Raw genomic sequence first — 21,299 nt, 5'->3', positions numbered from 1 at the left:
CTAACGTGTTCTCAATTCAAGTGGTATTCAAATTGTGCTTTGAGTTGCTTTTAATTCGTTCGATATTCAAAAATGCACTTTATCTTGCTTTAAATTCATTCAGTATTCAAAATGCACTGTCGCTTGTTCTAAATTCGTTGGGTATTCAAAATGCGCTTTAACTTCATTCAGCACCACCGCCTGCCAGTCCGGTTCTCTCCCTCTATCTGGTTTCACTCACTGGCCGGTCTTATGGCTCCTCGCGAGTCCTTCCGCTGCTACAGGATCTTGGTTCTCTGTGCGGTCACTTGCATCTTCTTCTGGCGGTTTCCCTGTGGCTTGCACACACCCAGCAATGCTTCCATGGCGAAGCTCGATACTCTGGACTGCTTCCTTCAGTCCGGCCCGCCTCCTTCTCATGGCTTGCAACCAGCCTCCAACTTCTTGTTCTGCAGCTTCCTGCTGCATAAACTCTGCACTGCTTCCCAGGCCTCCAGCGCTCCTTCTGCCATGCCGCCTCATCGGAAAGTTGTCCCTGCACACGGCTGTTTGTGCTCTCACAGCTGATTGTTCTACCGCTGCCATGGGCTTCCACTCTTTAAAGCTCCTGCCTCCATTGCTATTACACAAAAGACTAGACAGCTCACCAGCAAAGCAGTAGTAGCTAATTGTCCTACTCCTCCCAGTACTTGGCTAGAGCTGATGCTCGTTCATTTTCTGAAAATGACGATCTGTTGGTCTAATTGTCCTCTTCTTCACCCAAGTATTAGATTGATGCTGTTTGGGGATAATATAGGGAAGTGATAGTAAGATGGCTGACAAAAACCTATAAAGGTTTATTGGATGGAGGGTTTGTGGTGAAAGGGAAATGGGGGATACCATGTCTTGCCGCAATGTGCACTCTCCCCCCTCCCCAAGTCTCTTCCACCTAGGTGATCCTCCCTCGCATATCCACCCCCAGGGTCGGAATCCAAAAGTGATGGCCTTTGCCTGGTCACCTGAGCAGAGGATACCCTGGGAGAAGAAGTGAGGAGGCCCTCAGGTCCCTCACATACCCTTCCCCTATGCGAGTTAGACCTCACTGTTTCACAAGGAAATCAGGAGAGAAAGTCGCTGTTCCTTTGGTCTCAACCATTCTTGTATTCCACTGTGAAACAGTAGGTCTGGTATCTAAAAACTATTGCATAAATCTTGAGTTTGCTTCTTTCCTGTGACTGATCCATAATAAAGGGGAATAATCAGTAATCTATCTGAACTTGTGCCCCAAAAAGTAATACTTCAGCTGTAATGTGGCCCACTTAATGGCCAGGGCCTCTAGCTCAATGACTGAGTAGTTATTTTCTCGGAGGAATAACTTCCTACTAATGTAGAGTATGGGGTGTTCCAGTCCATCATGATTTCGTGAGAGCACCACTCCTAATCCCATCAAAGAGGCATCTGTTTGTAAGATGAACTCTTTCGAGAAGTCTGCTACTTTCAAAATATGGCTCTGGCAAAGGGTTTCTTTGAGGGTGTTATAGCACAGTTGACCTTCCTCATCTCACCTGATCTATTGGAGCTCTGTATTTTTCAATCTATCTGTAAGTTTGGCCGTCTCGCTTGAAATGATTGGGAGGAATTGACGATGATAACCGATAAAACCCAAAAAGGATTGGAGGTCTTTCTTTGTTCATGGTTTTGGGGTGTCAAGAAACGCCCTAACCTTTCCCCATGAGTCTGCTAATAAATGTAGAGCCCTGATCTGTTATGATTTCTTTAGAAAAGCCAATTTATGAAAAGAAAGGGAGTAGGTGTTTCCGAATTTGCTCAGTGGTGTTAGCTCTAAGGGGAAATGCCTCTGGATATTGGGTCACATAATCGCTATCACTTGTGCCCTAAGTTTGATGTTTCCAAGGGGCCCATAATGTCCATACCAATCCTTGAGAAAGGAAATTCAATGATTGGAAGTCGATGCAAGTAGACCGGTGGTGGTATTGTCTACTAGTCTTTTGACAGATTGCGCATGACTGAACAAAGATCTTAATGTCAGTATGGCTTCCAGGCCAATAAAACTTATTCAGAATCTGGGCTTGAGGTTTTGTCTGCCCAAGATGACCTACTGTTATATGGGAATTGGCTATTTCCAGTGTTGGGATGAGAATGACTTTAGCCCACCCCCAGGCGCTTTCCGACGAGGCAAACTCCATATGAAGTGATGTAGTATATAAGGGGAGAGAAAACCGCACTATTAAACACGATGTAGAAGCAATGTAGCGTCAACAGTAGGTGTGCGGAACTAGGAAGCTACACCCCCTCGTTCCGCAGGGGGTATAGCCCTGATCTTCCCTGAGTGAATTCCTGCCTCTGTCATTCCTATGCAGGCCTACTCCTCTTTCGAATGCCCCATCTGCAGACTCTCTTTCTCCTGGCCATTCCCTTACTGTGGCTACCATCTATTGGCCACCTGGTCAGATTTCCGCCTTCCACTCTGAGTGGGCCGACCTGTTCTCTTCCCTCCTGGTCTCAAACACTCAACCCCTCCTTTTTAGAGACTTGAACATCCACCTGGATGCTTCCTGTCCCTCCACTGGACTCTTTCTTGACCTCTACGACTCTCTCTCTGACTGTCTATTTTCCCCTCTGGCCCAACTCACTCTGCAGGGCACACTCTGGGTGTTCTGATCTCTTCAGAGCTCCCCCTTTCGATCCTTCTCACTACTTCTCTCTCGTGGAATGATCACTTTCTCCTTTCCTCCCATCTCACCATCTCTACCCCTCAGACCAAGCCAACTCCAGCACTGCCACTTACCTTCTTGGTTATCTGACCCATGAACCGTGTGTCAGTTGAGGCTTTCGCTTCCACTTTCTCACCTCCCCCCAACCCTCTTTGGCTGACTCACACCCTAACACAGCACTTTCCATGCTCCACACTGTTATATCTGATACTCTTGATGTTCTTGCCCCTGTCATGAGGATCAGCTTGAAACCCAAAGCCAAGTGCAACTCTTGGTACAACTCAGACATTGTCACCCTTAAATGCAAGTGCAGGGTGGCTGAGAGGAAATGGTGTGCTTCCTGTACATCCTCTGACATACTGGCCTGCCGCCTGCTCCAAAGGCAATACCGGTTCTCTGCCTGCACCAAGAAGAGAGCCCACACCCAAGCCTGCATCTCCGCGGCATCAAACAACTCGGCCGAACTCTTTAAAATCTACAGGGAGCTGGCCAATCTTGCTGCAGTCTCAACCTCTCCTTTCCCCTCCCATGCCCTCTGCACTGCCCTGGCTTCTCATGGCATCTCTAAAACTCAGGACATCCTGTCTTCTCTCTTTTCCTCTGCCACTCCTCCCTCTACTCATTGCCCTCCCTCTGGCCCTTATGCGGCCACCTCTCCTCCCTCCTTCTCTGCCTTTCCCCTGTTCTCCTCAGACAAAGTTTATAGACAAGTCAGATCTATGAAAGTCTCATCAAAACAGGTTCACCCCTGTTCCTCCAAAACCATCAAGAAGCACATTGGCACCCTGGCTCCTGCTCTGGCTGATTTCTGCAACCACTCCTTCACCGCTGGAGCCTTCAACTCCCCCCTGAAGCATTCCCTTAAGCACCTTCTTCTTAAGAAACCCTCTGCCGACCCATCCTGCCCGGCTAACTATCGTCCAATCTCCATCACTCCTTTCCTGGGCAAAATCCTGGAAAAGCTGCCCATCTCCCAGCTTAACACAACGAGTCTGTTGGTTGTCTCCATAACCATCAGTCTGGCTTCATAGCTGCCAGAAGCACGAAAACTGCTCTCCTGAACATCCGTGAAGACCTGCTCTCCAACCTCGACTCCAACACCCCCTGTGTCCTCATTTTACTTGAACTCTCTTCTGCCTTTGACACGGTCAACCATGCCACCCTGCTCAACTGTCTCTGTGATAACCTGGGTATCACCAATCAGGCCCTGGCTTGGCTGACCTCCTTCCTCTCCGATCCACCCTAGCAGGTCCAACTTGGGTCCTTCCTCTCCTCTATCTCTGTCTCTACCTGTGGTGTTCCCCAGGGGTCTAACCTCTCTCCGTGTCTGTTCAACCAATACCTGGCACTTCTTGCCCAGCGCATTGTTGCTCTCTGCCCCAACTTTCAGTGCTATGCGGATGACACGCAACTCATTTTCAGGCTCCCTTCCTCCACTTCTTCTCCTTCTCTCATCCCTGGTTGTCTGTCTGCTATCCAGGAGTGGTGTGCCGCCAATGATCTCTGCCTTAATGCCAGTAAAACTGAGATTCTCCTCATTGGCACACCTGCTCCCTCCTTTCCTGTCACTCTCTGGTCGGCCTCCCTTGGCCCTCTTCCTGTTTCCACCTGTGAGACTAAAAACCTTAGGGTTATCTTCGACTCCAGACTTTCCTTCTCTCCTCACATCTCTGATGTCTCTAAGAAGTCACACTACCAGTCGCACCTCCTTAGAGGTATTCTTCCTTTCCTCTCCTTCCCCCAGATGCTCCCTGTCTCCAGAGCTCTGGTCCTCTCTATGCTGTACTACTGCAACAGCCTCTTTCCCAATCTGCCTGCCTCTACTCTCTGCCCTCTGCAACTCTTCCAAAACAGGACTGCAAGACTTTTCTTTGGCCTCAAGCCCAGGGATCATATCTCTCCAGGACTGAAATCTCTGCACTGGCTCCCAGTGGCGGCAAGGATTAAGTTCAAAACCCTCTGCATTGTCCACAAGGCCTTCTGGGGTCTGGGACCTCAATAACTTCAACTCGCTCTTCGTAAATATCTTTCCTCTCGAGCTCTTCGCTCATCTACCCCCAACTCCCTCAGGGTCAGTCGCTTCTCCAAGCAGCGAGTTGGAGGTAGATCTCTTTCTTCCACTGGGGCCTCCCTCTGGAACAGCCTCCTGGCCTCTCTGAAACTTGAGTAAAACCATCTCCACTTTCGGAAGCACCCAATATCTTCCTCTTTGGTTCTGCTTTCTCTACTCCTCTCTCCTGCTGATCTCCTGGCTGAATCTGAAACTGCACTGGTTACCTGGCTACACTCTGATCTCGGGCCCAATTCCCCTCCCCACCAGTTGCACACCTGCACTACCCCCCTGGAAAACCTTGCACTCAGGGACTGTTCTGTATCCCCCCAGCCCCGACTAGCACTTGACACGTGATGGATGCACTTACCCTTGCCACCTGCTCGCCGCACATTTGTTTATTGTCTTTATTTATCTTACTCTTATCCTCTGTACTGCACTGTCCCCTACACTTTCCCACTGCAATTTTCCCCTTCCTTCCTGCCCACTTGCACAATCTCAATGTAACCTGGCCTAGTAGGATCGTTGTCTCTGTCTTCCTTCTGCTTCCCCTCCCAGGCCTCATAGCATCTTGAAACACTTTTGTATAGGCGCATTATAAATGCCATATTATGTCATATCATATCATAGAATGCGATTCCCTTTTGCATTACGCCAAAAAGCACATGTTTGCATGATCTTACTGCACCAGCCAACCTCCATGAACCAAGTTCGCTAGGCTCTAACTCATTAAGGCAGAATGAATCCACGCGGCCATTTCTCACGGAAGTTCACTTCTCCCGTGTCCCTCCAATGTTGCAAATATTTAGTATCATTCAGAGGAATGAGCCTGCAAGAGCGTGAGACAACCCCAGGCGCTGCAGCATGCCTAGCCATTGCTACTAAACTGCCAATAGACCTCTAACCCCCACCCAGCCAGTCCCACACCACTGACCTGACCCCCACACCTTTGCATTCCATGGTAAGCAAGCGACCCCCCTGTTCCAGCACAAATCCAGTGTTCATAAAAGATCTGTATTTCTTCGAACATAAAAATACATCCTTAGTAACATGAGGAACAGGGAGGGATACATTAAAGATCAAACCCCTGGTGGATACATGGAGTGCAGGAACTGCGGTATCAATGAAGATCTGAATGTGTGGGTCAGTGTGACTGTATTTTATCCTCATTTCCCCTGGCATCATTTTCCTTGCTGCCCAGTTGCATGCCACAGTGATGGAATAAGGAGCTTAGTGTGTTCGTTTAGATGAAACAATGTGTTATACAAGCAATCTGATCTTCAAACCAAGAATGAGATGAGCCCAGCTGACCCACATTGATCCTGATCGACAGCAAGAGAACTAACCAATTGTAGCCTGACATCCCCTATGGTACAGGTCCATCTACACCGCCTGACCAATCCGTAATATCAGTTCGTACTGTATATGATGACATCATATGGCCTTTTAAGCTTCTGCTTTACTTTAGAATAACCAGAGAACTTTCGAGCAGCAGAGTCCTTTGCTGATATTTGTATTCTGTATAATTGTACCTTGTTATCCTTGCAACGCTATCTCCTGGCCTATTTCCCTAAAGGGTTGTCTTTATTCTGGAGTGTGCTTAAAAAGGGACTTTACTTCCTTTGGTGACTCTTGCGACGTGATGCAATCACCCCCGTACCTGCCGGTTCTCCAGGTGCTCTCCTCGGAAGGGCCGTGCCCTCCTACGGTGACCAGTCCCAAAACAAGCGTACGCTTAGTAGCCGTGCAGGTGCCGTCATTGTAGAAATCCCGCCTGCTCGTTGGAGCCTGGTACGGCCCCAGGGAGAGGCCCAGGCCTGTTGTGGATCCCCTGTGAACTGAGGCTTTTGGAAGAATGGGGACCCTTGAGTATAGCCTGCAAGTGATAACAAAGTAGGGTTGGGTGTATAGAGCAGTGTGGGAATGGTGAACAAACAGTGAATTAAAGTGAAAGTGAAAGTGTATGTTTGTCTGTAGAGTGTGGAGATTTTTTATGGCCATTTTGTATTTACTTTTTTAAGGATATTAAGGATAAGGAAAAGGAATACGGGAGCCCCCCGACTAAGGGGAGATGGTGGTGCCACATGCACTGTCTCGACCAGTTCAGGAGATAAATATAAGGAGAAATATAGGAGCTCTGTATAATTAGAGAACTCGGTAAAAGTAGTGGTTTTTATTTTAGCTTGTTATTTTAGTTTATTTTGTTGGTGTATTTTAATGTGTACGAGGAGGCCCAGGAGGGGTGTGGGTGAGTGCATCAGGGGAGCGTGTAGAGAGTGTATGAATAAGCTCTAGGGGGGAATACGGCAGGGGAAAAAGTGAATTGATGATCTTTTGTGAAATTATTGACAGTATTGACTTGTATTTGAGACACAATGAAGGTGTATGCTTTAACTAGTTTGAACACATTTCTGTGTTGACTGTGGCACAGAAGTACAAGCATACCCCGACACAAGACACCTTCCGGACACAACAATGGGGACTGACATAATCTTAGACCATATATGTAAAGCATTGCTCCCATACTGTGAGAAAAATAAAAAGTACCACAACCAATGGGTGACTGAGACTAAATGGGAGGGAATGCCCCACTCCTGGCCCAAACATGGGTATTTTGACGATGTGCTATGGACCATATGTCCACTTTATTGACTGCAAGATATAAGGGGAGACTATTACAGAATAGAAGGGAATTATTAGAGCTCTGGAGAATGTTTGAGGAAACAGAGGTCGCAAAAGGGAAGGGGACAACAGCTGATGGATAAAATAAGACACCTGAAAATAAAAACTGGGCCAAACAACAACTGTGATAATTACGTTTTGGAAACATATGTATTAGGAGAACAATACATTACGTGTAATGAGTCAAATCTGTTTTTTTAAGAAATGATTGAATGAATGAGTGAGTTTGGGATTGAGGATGGAAGTTGAATATATGAAGTATATGATGATGAATTGTTATTTATGGTTTTAAAATATTGCATATAATGTATTATTTGCTTATTGATTAAACATTGTAATAATATGTTTTGAATAATCCGTGTCATCTCCATCCACTGGTCCTTTGTTTGTTTTTGTAAACCTTATATACATTACCTGAAGGACCAGGGATTATAAGCAGGTACACTCCTTTATTTTTGAATCTGTCAGAGTACAGCCCGTGGCTGCAGGGGCTCACAGAATTTGTGTGGCAATTTCGCCAGATTGATTAGAGAGGGAAAATGGAAAATGTGAATATTTTTTCCTTCTCTGATGACTTTAATAAAAAAACTTTTAGAAGCCCACCAACATCATTCGGAGAAGCCGCAATTGGTGATAAGGTGGCTGCAACAAATGAAGTTGAAAAAATCTTATAAAAAATTAAACAATTGACTCGGACTGACCTACATGGACAGTTCATGCTGCAGTATTTAAAATCAGGGATTATCCTGGAGGGTCTGCAGGTCAAGAATATCCCGAGAATATTTGTTGACAACCCCAAATTCCCCAAAATTTTTGAGTGGGGTTGGCAACAAATGTTCTCGGGATTGGATAATCCTGATAATTAAAACCAGCGTAGGAGGAACAAAAAAGCAAGGTGAAGAACTAGAGGTTTTAGAAAAGGCTTTTTTGGAAAGCACAACAGTGAATGATGCCAAAAAACAATTGGAGGGGCTAGAGGAAGAAATTAAAAAATTCAAACAACTTAACTTAGATCGCAAGATCAATAAGTTACAAAAAGATATCGCCAATTACAATGAAGGGAGAACTTCCCCGTATTTGAGAAAATGTTTTTTCACCGATCCAATGCTCGGAGGGAATAATTACCAGAGGAACAATAGATTTGAGACTTTCTCGAATACCTCGGGTTCCTCAAGTGGTTCCGACCCATCCCTTAACCAGGCTGGGCTGAATGCAGGAACGGTAGCGAGAGGACAAAACCAACAATGGGTTTTTTTCAGAGGAGGGCAGAGAGGCAGACCGAAACAGTGACAGCCACAATACAGGCAGGGTCAAGGGATGAGAACCAGACAATGGTACTCAAACCAATGAACGAAGATAACCAACTGCCCATTTTCAATCTATCCGTCTATCATTTAGATCAATTTGATCTGAATCTCCTTTCTAAAGGACTCTCTTACGTTCCAACCACTAGAGCAGATGCCTTTAAAGCTGAGCTTGAACTACAAAAATTCTTTAGGAATATACGGCTCAAACATTTTTTAAGGTCTACCTCCCAGCCCACCAAGGTGAACTGGTTACCTACTCTGACTCTATACCCATTGTGAGCGGTTTAAAGGTAAAATCATCTTTTCTGCCTCCCTCACATACCTGCACACCGGAAATTTTGGCTTTCGAGAATATTGTCACACGAGAAGTCATAGATACCATCAAGAAAAAGAACTACAAACTAGATAACTTAACCAAAGAGGAGAGAAAAAAGCTTGACCAAGCTATGCGGGATTGAATCCATTACCATAAAACCCGCAGATAAGGGGGGTGGTATCGTGATCCTCAATACTACTGCATATGAAACTGAGTGTATGCGACTTTTACAAGATTTGACATTATACAAAAAGTTAGACAGAGTTCCCACTTTGAGACTACAGGATGAAATCAAAAGTCTCCCTAATCATGCAGTAGGCGAGGAGTGGATAAGTGCAGATGAGGGCCGCTTTCGGAATAAAATTGTCCCTAAAAAGGCAGCATTTTATATACTGCCCAAGATCCACAAGAATATCACCAAACCGCCATGGAGACCCATTGTCTCCGCCATTGACTCTCTACTGGAACCGTTTTCAATATACTTGGAATTCTTCCTAAAAACTTTTGTGCTGAAAATGCCCTCCTATGTAAAGGATTCAACACATATGATTAAGATTGTCCAGGATTTCCAGATAGGTGATGACAACATCTTCATTACGATGGATGTCGAGTCCCTTTACACAGCCATCCCACAGATGGAATGTCTCAATATATTGGGTGAGTATCTGAATACAAGATCCTTACCCCATCAACCACCTACTGAGTTCATTCAGGAATGCATGAGGCTGGCGATGACTGAAAACTTTTTTCTTTTTAAGAGACAGCTCTACAAACAGGAAAAGGGCGTAAGCATGGGGGCTACATTTGCCCCCGATGTTGCAAATCTATATATGGCAAACTATGAAAACAAGTTAATTCTCGGCAATGGGAATGCTCTTAGTATTCATCCGACACTTAGCTCTCTTCTGGGCACCTGCCATCGTTATATTGATGATGTTTTCCTTGTTTGGAAAGCGTCTGTTTCATCATTGACAGAGTTCCATGGGTGGCTTAACCAATGTGACAATAATATCAAATTCACTTTGGAAGACAATCATCGTCAAGTGAGTTTTCTCGATCTAGTGATTAGAAAAACAGGAAAGCGTCTCATTACCTCTCTATTTAATAAACCAACCAACAAGAACTCTCTCCTCCACTTCAATAGTTTCCATCCCTCTAGCCTACGTCAAAATCTTCTGTACGGCCAATTCCTACGAATAAGGAGGAATTGTACAGAAAAAGAGGATTTTAAAATTCATGCTGAACATCTTAAAGACAGACTGGAGACGAGAGGATATCCTAGGAGGTTGGTGAAAGATCATCTCAAGAGAGCAGAACACACTGACCCAGAGATTTACTTAACCACCGGTGAGAAACATAACACCAAGCGCCTGGTATGTGTAACTACATTTAACCCTATCAGCAGTGATCTGAAGAGGATTATAAACAGGCATTGGGATCAAGTAAAACAACCAGGGACCCTTTTGCAAAAACCCATGTTTGCATTTAAGAGAAACCAGAACCTGAGACAAAGACTTGTCCATACTTACCTGGAGCCCTCGAAAGAACAATCAATTACCACACAGTGGGGTCTCCCACAGATTCTGGGTCACTACAAATGCTGTAAATGTGTAGCATGTCCACTGACTGAGAGCAAACGGGAGTTTCATTACAGTGGGCGTATATGGAAAATTAACTGCCATACCAATTGCCTAACTAATAATGTGATCTATGTGATCTCTTGCCCTTGCCAACTACTTTATGTTGGGAAAATCACATGCGAGGTGAGACAGCGCATATCGGAGCACAGGAGCTGCATTAGAAATAAAGTTACACATAAGGCCCTTGTGGAATATTTTATGAAATTAAAACACAAAGACACAGACCTTAGATGGTTTGTGCTGCAGCATGTAAAAACAAATATGAGAGGTGGCGATATGGGCACAATATTACACTGCATTGAACAACGGTGGATATATACCCTGGACACTGTGCGGAATGGCCTAAAATGATCAGTTGAATGGAATGCTCTTGTCACAAAGAACTGAACTAATCAAGTCAGTAATCCATCGTATAGACTTTTTAGATAGGCATATCATGCGAGTTTCTTGTAGACATGCATATTATGAGAGATGAGGCATACTTGATGAAGGAGTTGACATCATTGAGTAGAAAATGCTCTTGTCACAAAGAACTGAACTAATCAAGTCAGCAATCCATCGTATAGACTTTTTAGATAGGCATATCATGCAAGTTTCTTGTAGACAGGCATATTATGAGAGATGAGGTACACTTGATGAGGGAGTTGACATCATTGAGTAGAAAAAGTAGGAATAAACAACACAAATTGTATCTTGCCATACACGAGGTGAAGTGAGAACAGGGTGGAGCCACATTATTTTGTGATTACATGCTCCACAAATTGGCATTAACTGCGTCTGTCCACATAAAAAAACGAAAAGAAATTATAGAATATATATCTCCTTCACGCGAAAACAAACACACATTTTTTTCTGCAACATTTTATTTCGGCAACATTTTTCTGGCAACATTTAAAAAAAATTCTAAACATGTGTACACATTTTTTGTTATTTTGTTATTATACATATTCGGGCCCAGAGTTCCTTTAATATAACATTGATTTGCCTACATAAGTGCATAACCTGGCACCACATGGAAACTGTTGGCATTTCTTTTCAGTCTTTACATCTACGCCCATGGTTCACAATTCACAAGTAAAAATGAATAATTAAGTATATTTAGACACTATAAACCACAACTAAGGAAAATTGCGGTGGATATCATGTCTGTATCCCAGCAGATTCCTGCACCTAGCCATTGATGATGGATTCTAAGGAATAGACTAACAGAACCCCATGATGGGATATATAGAGTCCTCATAAGATCTTGGGTGAGTGAATATTTCTCCATTTGGAGGGTTATCAGAAGATAAAAATCAGATAGACATGACATAAGATACAACAGAATGTTCTGGCTCTTATAGAAATCGGGAGCTGGGAGAATCTTGACGCACATCAAGATAACTAGAACATTGAAAACTCATTTGGTGTGGCTACCAATACAAAAGAATTGTAAGTCTAGATTGTTATATGTGTGCGAGAGTCCACTATGAAAGAGGAATAGAAAATGATACAGTGAGTAGTGTGTTGTGTTTATATATGCTATACACACATGACAATAACAGTCATCAAAATGAAGTAATATGGGATGACACTGGACACTGATGGCACTTTATGTATGTTTTTTAGATTGAAAATTGGCTTACACCACTCCAAACACCAGGGTAGACCTAATTGGTCGTGCTTTACGTCCTGAAGAAGGTCTTGAGAATGAAAGACAGCAAGTTCTGTTAAATGTGGACCGAAACACGTGTCAATGATTATACAAGATATTCTGGTTAATTTATTGATCGGATAAAATACAACACCTGAAAATAAAAACTGGGCCAAACAACAACTGTGATAATTACGTTTTGGAAACATATGTATTAGGATAACAATACATTACGTGTAATGAGTCAAATCTGTTTTTTTATGAAATGATTGAATGAATGAGTGAGTTTGGGATTGAGGATGGAAGTTGAATATATGAAGTATATGATGATGAATTGTTATTTATGGTTTTAAAATATTGCATATAATAATGTACTATTTGCTTATTGATTAAAAATTCTAATAATATGTTTTGAATAATCCGTGACATCTCCATCCACTGGTCCATTGTTTGTTTTTGTAAAAGTAAAAAGAAGAGTACAGAAGAGACTGGGAAAAATGGGGAGACTAAAAAGAGAATATGTTCTCTAGCAATGCGCCCAGAGAAAGGGTATACAAACCCGACATATGTGGCGGCGGGCACTATGGTGGCCACACCAAGCACAGCCCCACCCCTACCGTACGTCTGACCCTCAGAAGTATCGGCCCACACGGGGGTGAGCGTAAGAAACCTAGAGGTAGCATTAGCCTCAACGCATACAGAACTGGCAAGATTTCGTGCAGCTTGTGAGGCGACGAGGATGACAGAGGTTCAAATGTTGCCTGCGGGGGCACCCCAACAGCCGCCGGGGGATGAATGGAAGTCAGGTGACTTTCTGTTCAGAATAGACAGTGCACCCATAAGAGCCATCCACGTAGAGCGGGACAGGGAAACAGACGGCTTGAGATATGAGAATATGGGGTCCCGGAAAGGAGACAAGGAATAGTGAAGTGACTTTGACGACGCGGAAGGAGATGCAGAGCGAGTGGCCGTGCAGGCGCCCCAGACCACACCGAGATTAGAGAGCCTATGGGACAGAAGATTAAGGGAAAGGTTTGGGGGAATAGCATTGGCATGGAAAAAGGGAAGTGCAATTAAGGGTAGGAAAGGAAAGGCGAAACTGCAAATGTCCCTAATACACACAGGGGCACGATGTCCACCCTGGGAAGAAATGGACAAGAATAACCTCCTTAAGGTGCTCCCGCCACTGACAGCACAGGCGGGGAAACGGATTTACGCATTTGAGAAAAACACAGCAGGGGTACCCTTAGCAATAGGAGACATTAAGAGTTTGTTGGCAGAGGGAGCGAAACTGGTTCCAAATAAACTAGTGAAAGTGGCATCACCCCTCCACTCCCAAAGCAGATGGGAGTGGATCGGTGCACCTTCATTGTGGCCCAGGCAAGGGTAGCATCAGTGTGGGCTGACGGCGGGCAAGGACAGTGGGGAGGAAACCAGCATTATTTAGGACCCCAGTGGCAAGGGGGACAACAAAGAGGACGAGGTGGGTAACGAGCGCCAAGAGGAGGGGTATTTGAGGGCCAGGACCAAGGGGTGGAAGGCCTGGACAGTGCTGGATGATTGGGAGGTGGGGGGACTTTTTGAGGGAATGTCACAGCAGGCAGGGAAGGAATTATAACTACAATCAACAACAGTATGAGTATCCCCACCCAGGTAGCCCCCAAGGGCCCGATTGTGGAATGAGTACAATACCATATGAAATTCTCCAGGCCAATCCCTTACCACCTACCACACTAAGAACAAGCAATGCAACCACACCAGCTCTGTCTCACCCGCAGCATCCCGAGAGCACTCACCCTTGCACACCCAACAGAGCAGCAGCCCCATATCAAGACGCTATCGTGGTAAGGGGAAATCCTTTCTCGTTCCCTGGGACAGACACGTACCCCGACTAGGACAGCCACAGTGAGCACTTAAATGTCCAGTGTTGTCAATGACCTTACATCTAGAAGAGGAGCCACTGGTGGGGGCAGAGATAGGTAATAAACAAATAATTTTTTATGGTGGACTCATGAGCGGAGAAGTCATGTATTAGTGAAGGAAACTTTCCGCTATCAGGAAAGGCTCTCAACACGCAGGGATTCTCTGGGCTGTGTTAACAGTTCCTTACACAAAAGATCTAGGCGACAAGGTGGGAGGGAAAGTTGTATGAGCTCCCCTCCTCTATTTAGAGAGTTCCCCTGTCAACATGCTCGATATGGGGCCTGCTTAGCAAATTGAACATGACAGTCCCATTCACAGACAGTGGTATTGTCTGCACCACACCTGGCATGTGCTCTCTCAGAGCAATGCTGGGGATACATGCTGTAGCAAGTGAAGTGGCAGTGAGAGGTATCCCAGTCAATCCAGACATGTTTGCTTATGGCATCAAGGTACTTTCCCGAGCGGTCCCACAGATTACCAGAAAAGAGTGGAGAGCACCCTCTGACTTCATTTATCGACCTGTAGTGCTCCCAGAGCAGGTTGCAGGGACAATCTTATCATTAGATTTGGAGGATCACGGCATCCATCTTGTGTAGAATCCCCAAGAAGGCCACACATTTCACTGTGGTGGACTTGAACAATGCATTCTTCTCAATACCTCTCCACCCAGAATCACAGTAACTCACTGCCTTCACCCTGGGTGGGAAGCGCTACGAACACACTTGTTTCCCCCACGTGTACTGTGGGAGCCCTAGTATTTTTAACCAGATATTACATGATATTACATGAAGACCTAGGGAACATCCAAGTACCCAGCATGATAATCCAATACATTGATGACCATGATATGCAGCGACAGCAAACAAAACTGTCAAAGGGACACCATTGCATTACTGCAATTGCTAGCAAGAAAAGGGTACAAGGTGGATAAAGCAAAACTCCAATACTGTCAACTGGAAGTACTTTACCTAGGACTGCTCAATTCCAAAGACGGAATAATAATAATTCCTGACAGGGCAGCACCAGTGCGGGCCACCCCCAAACTCCTCACAGTTAAAGACATGCAAATGTTCTTAAGGTTATGCAACTATTGCAGGGCATGGATCTTAGACTATGCAGCATACACAAGACCACTCTTACAAGGCCTTAAGGATTCCCAAAAGGATAGTAACAAAATTGAATGGACCCCATCAATGATAATGACTTTTAATGACTTAAATGAAGTGATTTGAACAGCACCCATTCTTGCCACTGCAGATTATACACAGGAATTTTACATTTTCTCCCACTCAAATGGCACACTCATGACATTGGTACTCACCCAAAAGAGCACAATGGGCCATAGCCATAAACCACTCACATATTACAGTGGCACACTCGATTCTGTCATGCAAGGAAGGACAGTTTGCCTGCGAACAAGCTCTTGCTGCCACAACCTTTGCTATTGAAAAGAGCTCTACAATTGCCATGGGGTGCTCAGTAACGTTATACCTGGAGCACTCACTTTTTGCAATACTAGACTGCTCCAAGTCCACACTCACAACACAAAAAGCATCAGCATATGAAATCATACTGTCTAGCCCCCACATCCACGTCGTCCGGTGCAAGACGGTAAACCCTGCCATGTTCCTCACTCAGCCATGCACCACTGAAGACTTGCAAAAGCATGATTGCGCATCCTATGACGGGGAAGACGATGATATCCCCAAAGCAAAAGACAGCCTCCTAGAAGAGGGAGAGGTGCTCTTTGTGTATGGGTCAGCATCAGTTGATCAGGAAACAAGTGAAAGACACGTTGGGGCGGCAGTGGTGCTCCTAGAGGAGGGAGAATACCAAACACTGGTCATGAAAAGTCTACTCGCGCATTATTCTGCATAATCAGCTGAACTGGTAACGCTCATAGAAGCCCTATGGGTCTCTAAGGGGCGCTATGTTTCCATCTATTCAGATTCTTCCTATGTCATAACCACGGTGCATGCAGGTCTGTCGCGCTGGAGAAGAAGGGGGTTCAGAAGAGCAGATGGCTCACCAATACAGCATGCGGCCCTGCTCAACACATTGATTTCCGCCCTCACAGAGCCCTATGTGGTGGCAGTCATCAAATGCGCAGCACATACACACAATACAGATGAAATCTCACTGGGAAACTCAGCGGCGGACGAGGCCATGAAAGCTGCAACATATCTTCCTGTGCCAACGTTTGCTGCATACATTGTCACCATAGGAAACACCAGGACAGACATGGATGCATACACGGCTCTCCCTATCACAAAAATAATTGAACTGCAGCATAGGGCATCCCAGGACATATAGCTCACATGTGGGTGCATGCAGTCACCCACAGACCTCCTGTAGAGACACAGAGAAAGTAGTAATGCCCGTGGAATTATTGCACACAGCCTCCAAGAAATTGCACTACCCATCCCATAGCTCAAAACAACACATTGCAGCAGACATTCGGGAAGATTGGTTTACCCCAAACCTACAGGAGCACCTTGCAATGATGGTGGTGCAATGTACCACCTGTCAAGTATTTAGTACAGGCATGACAATGAGAACACTGAGAGGAACGTTGCCCTGCCCTGTGTGACCCTTCCGCAAGCTGCACATTGATTATGCAGATGATTCAATGGGGCACAATATCTAATTGTGGTTGTGTGTCCATTGACCCATGTGCCTACCCAGACGCCAAGTCTGGTGCTAAATTCCTCATCATGGAGGTCTTCCACCACTGGGGAGTATGTGACATCTTGATGTCAGATAATGGTACCCACTTTTTCAATTAACTGAGCAAGGAAATAACTGCCCTAATGGGAATAAAACATTGTATGTGTTCAATATATCACCAACAAGCAAATGGGGTGGTGGAGAGGATCAATGGCCTCATTAAAAACAGACTGTCCAAACTATGCAACACCCTAAAAAAGAATTGGGTGTATTGCCTGCCCCTGGCCCTCTTCCATCTGCGCACACAACCCAGCAAGGACCACCACCTGTCCCCCCCATGAAATAGTGACTGGCAGACATATGCAGACACCCTGATCACCTGTCAGAAAGGCATTAGATGCTCATAGAGCAGAAGCAGTACTAGGTGAGAATTGAAACAATACCTGGACCAAATGGCTCTGCCACACACAGAAGAAGCACAAACAACAACTGACCCACAAACTGACACCACCCCGCACAACCATTGCTGCCAGGGAAATTGGTCTATTCCCCGAAGCTTTGTGCAAAAATGGAAGAAGCCTAGGTTCCATGGGCCCTACAAGGTAGTGTTTTCCACCCCCCTTGCATGCAGTAAAAAGGAAGGGGTTAGGATATTGGATACACCTCTCAGATGTTCACAGGGCCCCAGTACTACCTCAAACCACGTAGCTACTTGCTAACTATATTAACTGCATGTTTAGAGAGTGAGAAAACATGCATTCATGCTACAGCACAAGCTACATGAATTAAAACTATTTATTTTCTCTCTCTCTCTCTCTCTCTCCTCCTCTCTCTCTTTCTCTCTCTTCCCCTTCTCCACCCCTTCTGTTTTTTCCAAAATCTGAAGATGCAACAATGATGGAGATGACACCACTGAGACATTCTTCGAATAGTGATAGAAATAGCATTAGTAGTACTAGGCATACAGTTAGGACTGTGGCCTTCATTTTGTAGCGATTTTGTTTACAGTAATGATGTTTGCATTAGGAATTTATTGGGGGAAATCTTTGATCTGAGCTGGCCATCTAAAAGTAGGGAGGGAGGGAGGGGACTACGGAATATGGAATATGAGTTTACTTTTCAATATCACTGGATCACTTCCAAATAGTACTGAAGTACAATTTAATGTCACTATAGATTCTTCCAAGGTATCTGAAATACCTTCCACTACTGTTAAAGTCGCCTCCAGAAGCTCCCTGGTAACTGAATTCATTTCAACCCCTATGTCCTCTCCTGTTACAAGACAGAGCTCCAGCCCAAGCCTGAACATGAATGAAAGGACGAATGAAAGTGTACCATTCAACATTTCAGAACCAATCACTGCAATAAAAATAGAACCAATGAATAATGTGACGATCGCAAATAGTAACAACTCCCAAACCAATATATGTAATAGAAGAATGTTCCAAATACTGATACCAAATGTAAAAAACTCCTTGTGCAAGGGGAAGAGTAATGTAAATATAACTAGCAGTACATGTACCAGAGTAAAGAGCACTGGCGTAACAGGGATCACCGCAGCCCCCGCAGGGCGGGGGGCCCCGCTAGCATGTGTCCTGGGAGGGGGCTCCACTTGGAGAAAAAAAATGAAAAAAAATATTATTTTCCCCAAAAGGTTTTTTCATTTCTTTTTGAAATCACTCTGCCTTCATAAAGACATTGGACCTCATTACGAGGCTGGCGGTAGCTGCCAGTATTCATTTTTTTCCGGCACCCTGAAAAGGGCAATTACCAGGTCATTATGACCATGCCGGACCCGGTAATTGCCCTTTTTGGGCCGCTGGAAAAAATTCCTCCCCATTCCCATTTCAGCCCTATAGTGCTCAATGGGAATTGGGAAGGTGGTACCTTCATGTTCTGCTCGCGGGTGCCAGTACGGCAACTAGCTTAGACCTGATGGCTGCAAAGACACCCGCGAGCAGGACTCGTACTTTGCCGGTACGGTAACAAAGTACCAGCAAGCTTACCGATACCAGTGTTACTGTGCCGGCAAACTCGTAATGAGGCCCATTATTTCTGTAATAGAACTGGGCCTCATTACGAGGTGGGTGGTAAGGGATTACCGGCACTGGTAAGGGCACCGGTGCCGGTAATCCCTTACCGCCCTACTACGAGTTCCCTTTGCGGGTCCTTCCTTAACGCCTGTTTTTTTCAGGCGTTAAGGACGCGGTACCGTTATTAGCGCCTTCCCCATTCCCATTGTGTCCTATGGGGGCTCAAATGGGAATGGGAATGGCCCTTGTGAATGGGGAATTACCGGTCCCGCCAACCTTGGAATGGACCGGTAATTGCTCCATTCACCAGGGCGGAGTCGGAACGAGTTTGGAAGCAGCCATGACGCTAATAGCGCCATGGCTACCTCCAACCTCGTAATGAGGCCCAATGTCTTTATGAAGGCAGAGTGACTACAAAAATAAACTTTCTTTTTGAAGTCAGAGGGCTCCCTCCACCCCATGACATGGCAGACCCCAGGCTGGAGGCCTCCATATCATGGGGTGGGGGAGCCCCATGACTTCAAAACGAAATAGTTTATTTTTCAAGTCATTCTGCCGCCATAAAAAATGATTTCCGTTATGGTTTAGTCCTTAACGGAAATCATTTCTTTATGAACAGTTGGTACTCTGACATGAGTGCAATGGGAAGGCGATCGACTAATGGGAGCTGCCAGTCTGTTCTTTAATATTGTACGCATCTGGGGCACCTAGGGTTTATTACCACAAGAAGTACCCAGGATAGATACCCAATGTCTAATTTATCTTGCGCTATGTAGGATAAAGGGCACCTTCCAGGCACATCCACCTAGACCTTTTTGACCCAGACACCGGAAAATGCAAAACAAGTTCTACCAAAGCCAGCTGTTTTAAAAAAGTGCATCTGGCAATACAAGGGGTGAAGTATACGAACAATAAATGGCAAGAAAATAGCTCTTGCAGACCAGGCATGTGCACAAAAAATTGATAGACCATGTCACAACGCTAATATGGATTACAGAAATTAAAAAACCAGTGAAAGTGAACCAGGAAGAAAACTATGAACTATGTTTTTACAGTGAAGGAACTGTCTCAATAGGATCAAACAAAAGGTGTAACAGAACTATACTGATTCCAAATCTCTGGAAGGGTACCGCGGCACTGATAGACTATTACTGGGTCTGTGGCCAGCAATCGTACTTGCACCTCCTGCCTTCTTGGAGGGGCTATTGTTCGCTAGCAACGCTGCACTCAGCCCTGTTGGTAGTAGCAGAAGAGCACCTGAATGGAGGACCCTTGCCTGATGGAGAACCCAGAGTGCAGCAGACAATAGAAGTACCGCCCACCATGCCACCCCCAGACTTCCGCATCCTCCCTGAAAAATAATGTCATGACCAGCTGAGAAGAAAGAAACAACCCCCATATTATCTATCTCAAGACTCATCCAACCTACTTGCACAGAATATATAATTCAGCAGAGAAATATTTTGCATCACTCATACCCAGCATCCAGACACAAGCAAATGCAAAGTGGCTCCAGATTGTCAGATGGGAGCTGATCCAGCTGGCGAACGATACTGAACAAGGGTTCAATGTCATAAAAGTGGAACTAAGGGCCCTCAGACTAATGACAATGCAGAACCGCTACGTACTGGGTCTCTTCACAGCCATGGAAGGAGGTTTTTGCAAAAAGATTGCAAGTTCATGTTGCACATTTGTATCTTTTGAAGATGCTGAAAATAGGACACTATCACACGTCATTGCTGCGCTACATGAACTGGGGTGAAAATGAAAAAAGAAGCTGGGGTCCAAGAAGAAGACTGGTTCACCATGGCCTTTAACTGGGTCCCATCATGGCTTGGAAAATTGGTGAAGATGTTGGTCACCATCATCGTGGTTATCCTGGTAATCTTTTGTACGTGCCAATTGGGGCTCTGGTGTAGTGCCAAAGCTGTGCCTAATAGCGCAATGATGATGGTTAGTATTGGAAATACTAAGGTACCTCATGATACAAAGGAACTAGAGATACAAACTGAGCAAAAGGACTGCACCGTTCACTACATGGTCCCAATTCCTATTGGTGGTATAGTTGATAACTTATACCACACAACCATTGTTCCTCCCCCTGACCCTGAAAACTATAAGGCAGTATGGGCAGATCTAGCTGGTGGCGGAAGGTGCATATGCATGACATGTACACCTGAACAGTATGCACAACGGGGGGAACGTTTACCATACGTGTGCAGAGCCTGGATGACAATTAAGGGAACATCTGCATGGAACACAGCAGAAAGGCACACACATGAGCGTAAATATGGTGGGGGGAATTCATTACTGTATAAGTAACGAAAGGGGGGAATGTTGGGATGGACATGAATA

This window comes from Ambystoma mexicanum, chromosome 1p (genome assembly GCF_040938575.1).
Source record: "Ambystoma mexicanum isolate Mex_15411 chromosome 1p, UKY_AmexF1_1, whole genome shotgun sequence".
Classification (NCBI taxonomy): Eukaryota; Metazoa; Chordata; class Amphibia; order Caudata; family Ambystomatidae; genus Ambystoma; species Ambystoma mexicanum.
Note: the sequence above shows the minus strand (reverse complement) of the source record.